The sequence below is a fragment of the Henckelia pumila genome, chromosome 2 (genome assembly GCF_033568475.1).
Source record: "Henckelia pumila isolate YLH828 chromosome 2, ASM3356847v2, whole genome shotgun sequence".
Taxonomy (NCBI): Eukaryota; Viridiplantae; Streptophyta; class Magnoliopsida; order Lamiales; family Gesneriaceae; genus Henckelia; species Henckelia pumila.
In genome coordinates this window covers 47591900-47599910 of record NC_133121.1, presented here as the reverse complement: position 1 = coordinate 47599910, position 8011 = coordinate 47591900, and positions in this window count along the sequence as shown.

Genomic DNA, 8011 nt, shown 5'->3' with positions numbered 1-8011 from the left:
TAACGGATCAAATTCGTTAATCTCTTCGTAGAAACTTCTGATAGATTTTCTAGTGCAATCTATCAGAGGGATTGAATATCCGTTCGTGGACCTGATTGAAGAACAGTTCGTCCATCAGTTCCAGGGATATACAACAAGAGCAGAGCAATCTGTTGGTGTCCATAATCTCGATTCGAGATTGAGGTAAAAATTTTATAATTGTTATTTAATTTTTACACACACAATTTAATCGTAAGGTTGATACCCATTATGGAATCATTCCATATAAAATTTTTAAACTTCCGCTGCACCGGGTATCAATCATGATTGATCTGATCGCCGCGTTCTCCAACACCGAAGTGGGTTCGGACGATCCGAACTGTAGTCCAGCCAGCTGTCCCAAAATATTACTTCATTGATGAAGTCATCCGAGAGATGTTCGGACGATCCGAAGGGTGAGTTCGGACCATCCGAACAGTGTTCGGGACAGGTGCATGGTTGCATGCGATTGGATTGACACGTGGCAGAGATCGGACGATCTTATGAGACGATCGGATGGCCCGAAGCAGTTCGGATGCTCTGAAGGCTAGATCGGACGGCCCGAACTTGTTCTATAAATATAGCGTCGTGGAGAATCATTTGGTGCAAATTCCGAAATCCTCTCCTTCGCCCGCGTGGCTCTAGTTTAGGGCTTTGGGTACGCTTATTTTAGAGTTGGAGTAGGGAATATATTTCAGTATAGTTAGACAGTGTCTGACATATTAGCGGAGCGGTACTCGTGTAGCAGAACAGTGCTCGAGGTTGTGGAGCTACAACAGGGGTGTACTCCTAGTTGCGGGATAGTCGCCATCAGTGGGCTGAAGACGGACGCAGGTATAGCTATGGTCTCCTGAAATTATTTAGGAGTATGCAATAGCTTAGTTAAGGCTTTTAGAGCTTAATTATTGATGCATGGGTATTTGTATTGTAGAGTTGATATAGGCTTGGAACCTAGAGCGGGACTGCTAGGAACTGCCTGTAGTAAGGTACGCAAGTACAGACTGAGATAGCCAGCGGGTTTTGCATGCTTATATGTTGCATTTTGTATGTCATTTATTATGCAGCATGTGCATATCATATTGTGCCTGTCCATCTTGTGAGATGAGCCATGTAGGGCCGCTCAGCCCTATCTGGACGATTGATGTCTAGGGCGTATTGACTGACGGGTCATGGGTGGCTAGCATCGGGGGACACGGTCTACGTCATGTAGGAATGAGCAGTGTACGCAGGGTTTGCTCCCCGGGTTGTACCACTCATGTCCTAGGCACCATTACTGAGCAGTTATATACAGTTATCCCAGATAAGGATACCCTATCTTTTGCATGCATCATATTTGTATGTTTTACCCAGTTCTTTCGTATTGATCTTAGAGCTCACGTCTAGTCTTTTTTGTGTATTTGGACACCCCATTCGACGGGGCAGGTGTAGGTGCAGGATTGAGCACCCAGAGCTTGGAGTAGCCAGTGACCAGTGAAGACAGCAAGATTAGCTGTAGGTTTTGCCTTTAGGCTATTTATTCGATTTGGTTGTATAAATCGAATTTATTTAACCGGTTGTATTCTGCCTATCTGTTTTTATTTAAGTCTTCCGCATCGATTTATTTAATGCATGTTTAATTATGCTCTTAAATCTGATTAGGTAGTGGATCCAGGTAAGGTCACTACATTTATTGGTATCAGAGCATATGCATGCATGAGACTTGGGATATAGTAATGAGACTTTGGGTTATCTTTATAGGATTGATGAGACCTTGGAAGAGGTGATGATGCAGCGATCAAATTGCCCGAATACTATCATCATCGGCAAGATTTCTGAAGATTTGTCTTATGGGATTCCAGCAAGTGCGGACAGGAGTGATGGATCGTGTCCGAGTTTTCAAGATTTCTACTCATGTGGATCCTAGTTTTGGATCGAGTACCGGATGCCAGAGGCAGTGGCAGAGGATTGGTAGGGACTTACTTGATGCTTGCATCTGTACAGTCATTACCATGACGACACTACTCTGAAGATTCTCCACTAGTAGTTGGAGAGATTGTCAGATAGACCTTCACCAAAGAATGCCTCGAGTGCCTAAAGCATGACAAGTTTCGAGAGTGAGGTCTTTAACCTCATGCAGAACATGGTTTTGCCGGTATGCTGATATCGATACGTTCGGTAGGCACACGGGAAACTTCATGTTCAAAAGCATCATATGAATACTAGAAGAACGTTGATGGTAGATCAGGAGCAGAAGGAGTCAACTGACATGCACTGACACAGAGCATAGCTGGTTAGCTATCACGAGCCATTTCTCCAGAGTTCTTCGTAGGAGGACATGTAGAAAGACTTGGTCGGGAGTATGCTTGTATCGATGCGTGTGTCGATTAGAAGCTTCATGCTCAAGAAACGAAGACTAGTACGATGATTTTAATACTGTATCGTTGTAGTTGTAAACAGTATTTCAGTTGTAAAAGAATCATCATACTTTAGTTGTATCATTTCAAGTTGGATTGTACATTTCATACTGTATGTATTACATGGGATTGTAACTGAGAAATTGTACATAAATGGAAGCAATGATACATGTTTTATTTATCCAGCAATTCGTGAATGATTGCGATGAAAGAGTGGGTGCCCGTTGAGCCAACTTGTGGCTAAGGGCTTTGATGACTCTTTGTATAAACAATCTTTTGTTTAATATAATTTACACTTTTATTAATGGCAATGACTTTATCTTTCTTCATATTGTTATATTGTGATATACTATTGTTGTTTTGATAAAGACCTTGAATATACTATAGTGTATGTAAGATGTGGTAGAACATGGGGATGTCTATCATGAAACACATCTTATAGTCACTGTATATTCTAAACTTTTCCTAGTCGATTGAGCCGTCCGATAATAAGGATAAGGATCGCTCGAGTTTGAGACTAGCATTTGCGATGCAGAGTACCACGTTTCATTGGTAAGGAACATAGAGATGTTCGAAGCATGCAAATGGATATTCATATGATCAATGATCGAACTACCCTATCCGGACTTTCCAAGTGGTTATCACTTATCGAGTGGATAAAGTCCGCGGTTTTGGTTGTACACCATTAGTCCTTATTACTTGAAACATCATTGAGACTCTATATGTTAGTACTGTGCTTTGACTCGTTTACCGACTCTATTGGGGTCATCAGGTGTCGGGATTGGGTACAGTTACAACACATATAGGAGTCGATGCTTTGTTGTCAAGGATTCACCACATACTTGCGAGTGTGGATATCCTATGCGATCTGAGAAGATATTAGTGTGACGAATCTCTGGCCAGAGTACATGATGTGGTTTAAGAAATGGTTTCTTAGTAGCACATGCGATGTCACTATTTGATCTTCAAGATGAATTGAATAGTTATCGAATCTCGAACGACTCTCGATATACCAATGGTTGTTGATTCGATCGGGATATATGGTTGAAGGGACCGTACTGTACGCTAACCAAAATCTATTGGTTCTTGTAGGCACTATAAGTGATACCTAGGGAATCATGGGGCGATGTTGCTAGACGCTCTTACCATGATTCGATGGGCAAGTCGGAAATTGTTGTTCCGAGTCACAAGGAGTTGTGAGCCCACGGCTAGCTGTATCCCTGAACCATTGAGGGTCATACAGTGTAATGGATTTTTAATCCCCGTTGAGATAGTTAAATTTAAAGAGTTAAATTTAATGAACGAAGAAGTTGGACTTCTTATTTAAGAGTAGAGGAGTAAGATTTTCTAAAATGACATTGGGATGGCCATTTTTGGAAATCACTGAATTCGTATTCAGAAAAATTTATCTTGATTTTAAAAGGTGCAGAAATGGTTTCTGTGCACATTGGTGAAATCGGTTTATCAATCGGAGTCACGATGAATTTTATATTAATTTCTGAACATGCGGGCTTTGCTTGTCGGGCTTGAACTTATGACTAATGGGCCCTAAGCTGTTAGTGGCCTACATTATAAATAAGTTATTGCAGTACAGAAATTACAAACAACAGGTCACAAAAATAATTTTCGAAAACCCTAATTTTATTGAGTGTGGCCGCCGCCCCCTTCCCTTCTGCTCGAGAAAAATCCAGCCTGTGATTTTGAATTACAGTCTGGTTTAACGGATCAAATTCGTTAATCTCTTCGTAGAAACTTCTGATAGATTTTCTAGTGCAATCTATCAGAGGGATTGAATATCCATTCGTGGACCTGATTGAAGAACAGTTCGTCCATCAGTTCCAGGGATATACAACAAGAGCAGAGAAATCTGTTGGTGTCCAATAATCTCGATTCGAGATTGAGGTAAAAATTTTATAATCGTTATTTAATTTTTACACACACATAATTTAATCGTAAGGTTGATACCCATTATGGAATCGTTCCATATAAAATTTTTAAACTTCCGCTGCACCGGGTATCAATCATGATTGATCTGAACAAAGGTTATCCAACATTGGTATCAGAGCCAGGTTGCTCAGATCAAGCGATTAAATTAATCGATTGTACAAAAAAAATTTTTAGGCCTCGGTTTTTGAAACAAAATAAATATTTTAAAATAAAAATATTTTTTTTCGGGCAAAAACCCGGGCATCGATTGGATCGCTGCCCGGGGCAGGGGCAGCGCACGGCGCTGCCCGGGGCAGCGATCGTCGCTGCCCGGCCCGACCCAATTAGGGCGCGGGCAGCCCGGGAATGTCCCGGGCGGCCCGCGGGAAAAATTATTTTTAATTTTTTAAATTACATTTTAATATGTTAAAATTCTATTTTTGGTCCGATCGAAAATTGTTTTTGATTGGTCCACGAGGCGTCGGATCGAATTGTTCGAGTCCGAAAATTTTAAAATTGATTTTTGGATAAATTTGAATTTTTGGAAAATTTTAATATTTTATCCTTAAATTGAATTTTGAAATTAATTATTTTTGGTACAATTGATGATAAGATATGATCTTATGGATATATTGAGTAAATATGATTTTATGTATAAAATTGGATTTTATAGATAAAATATGATTTTATTTGATAAAAAGATAAAATATGATTTTGTATGTAAAATAAGATTTTATGTATGAAATATGATTTTATCCTTTTAATTTAAATTGTCATTGCATGTTATCCAATAAATTAATTCTGAATTAAATGTTATTGGATAAGGATGATCGATTGTCATGACCAATTTTGTAGGTGTATGTTAGGAATTTACATTTGTTTTTATTGTTGTTGGTTTTATTAATGGGCCTGGTTTATGGCCCAATATGAATGTCATATGTAATAAAAGTGGGCTTGGTTTATGGCCCGTTCCCACCCCTTAAAAATGTATCCCCTACTTGTCATTGTTATTTATTGTAAATACATTAGATTTAGTGGGAGATCAAGATTTGAAGATGGAGGTGGGCCCAGCAGACAATAAAGACAGAAGAAATGTAAATTGGAAGCAAATGTAATAGGATTGCATTGCATACTGCATATTACCTAGGATTGGACTAAGACTCGTGATTGGCAACCACGGGTCGATTAGAAATGTAATCGATCATCCTATATAATATGTGATATTATAGTTGTATGCATGTTTTAGACATAATTGTGTGAATCCGGCAAGCATACAAAAATTTTAAAAAATGATGAGACAAATTTTTATAATTAAAATCCCTCATTTTAAATATGATTTAAAATTGATATCATGATAAATAAAGGAAATTTAAATTTGTTTAAATGTTCCTACCTTCCATCAACGATCAATGTATGAGATGCTACCCGCGGATACGGTTCGGCTCATATTATTGGGGGGGGCCCGTTCGTCGAAAAGTCGTACATTGGATCGACACATGTTGTAAGTTGGGTGGAACTCCCATGGGATCGGCTCATATTATTGGGGGATCCACATGGCGACCGTCCATCACAACTTAATATTGATGGGTCATCTTGACATGTCACAATAAACGGCGTCATATTATTGGGCCCTTATTGGACATGAGGTAAAAACGTGGAGGTTGCTTTGGAAGCAATTGGGCTTTACCTTTTGAAAATTATGGTTGGCTGATATTATTCGGGACCATAAGTTTGTCAATTGGACTCCATGTTCTCACTAAGGAAAACAGTTTCCCGTTTTCACTAGAGGGTAGTGAAATCGTTAAAATAGTGGGAGTGAGATTCATAAAATAAATTTCGCCTATTTTATGTCTTAGTAAATTGCTTAAACAATCACTGATATTTGTCTGTTTCTTTTCAGTATTTCAAAAAGATGAATTCGCGTAATCCACTTTTCTCGATCCTCGAACAAAATAAGTTGACTGGCGCAAACTATACGGAATGGTTCCGTAAGTTGAAGATTGTCTTGACTTCGGAGAAGATGCTCTACGTGTTAGAAAAATCTCCTCCGAAGGAAGCACCAGCTGACGTAAGTCCAGAAGAGTTAGCCAAACTTGATACATGGTGGGACCATGATATCAAGGCCAAATGCTATATGCAAGCCTCGATGTCTGATGAACTCTAGAGGCGATTTGAGGACACCGTGAATGCTGCTGACATTCACGTATAACTCAAGGAACTTTTTGGGGCTCAATCGAGGGCTGAAAGGTTCGCTACTGTAAAGGAGCTAATGACGTGTCGCATGCGTGAAGGGACTTCGGTCCGTGATCATGGGGTACGAGTGATTTGGCTCATACAGAAGTTGGTAACCCTTGATTTGGTGTTGGAGCATGAACTCAACGTGGACTTACTACTTCTGTCTCTTCCTTCTTCGTTTGACGGATTTGTGGTAAATTTCAATATGAACAAGATAGAGGCCTCCCTTGAAGAGATGGTCAATATGCTTGTGACATATGAATCCACATTAAAGAAGGATAAACCGGCTTTCTTGGTGGGCTCCTCTTCTTCTGCTAAGAAGGGGCCAAGTACAAAGGGTAAGAAATGTTCTGCCCCACCCAAGAAAATCGAACCCGAGAAGAAGTACAAGACAAAGGCTTCAAACATGGAAAAATCCAAGGATGTTTGCCATTACTGCAAGAAGCCCGGTCATTGGAAGCGTAACTGCAAGGAATATCTAGAGCAGTTGCGAACTGCAAAGGGTATGTTCTATATTGAAATAAATGTTTCACTTAATACTACTTCTTGGGTATTGGATACCGGATGTGGATCTCACATTTGCAATGATTTGCAGGTGATGACAAGAAGTCGCAGGCTTAGAATGGGTGAGACCCAGCTGAGGCTCGGAAATGGTTCCAGAGTTGAAGCAAAAGCCGTGGGAGATGTTTATTTAATTTTGCAGAACGGTTTTAAGTTACTTTTAAGAGATGTTTTATTTGTTTCGGATTTGATTAAAAACATTATTTCTGTTTCTATGCTTGATAGAGATGGTTCTTCTTGCAATTTTGTGAATGGGATTTGCAATATTTACAAGAATGAATGTTTGATTGGAAATGGACAACTTGAAAACGATCTATACAACTTAAAACTAAAAGACGTTCCAATAAATTATGTTGATAAACCGGCAACAACAAACAAAAGGAAAATCGATAGCCAAAACCCGGCAAACCTTTGGCACGCTAGGCTAGGTCATATTTCCTCAAGGAGGATGAATAAGCTAGTGGGAGAGGGCATGTTTGATATGTCTGATATTAACTCTCTACCTACTTGCGAATCCTGCCTAAAAGGAAAAATGACTAAATCTCCTTTTAAGGGGAAACCTGAGCGTAGTCAAAATCTGTTGGATTTGATCCATACAGATGTTTGTGGTCCATTTAGAGTTGGGACTCAATATGGCCACACTTACTTCATTACCTTTACTGATGATTATTCAAGGTATGGGTATTTATATTTAATGAAATATAAGTCTGAAGCATTTGAAAAGTTCAAAGAATTCAAGGCTGAAGTAGAAAACAAGCTAGGTAAAAGTATTAAAGCACTTCGATCGGATCGAGGTGGAGAATACTTGAGTACCGAGTTTTTGGACTATCTAAAAGAGAATGGGATTCTCTCTCAGTGGACTCCTCCTATGACACCAC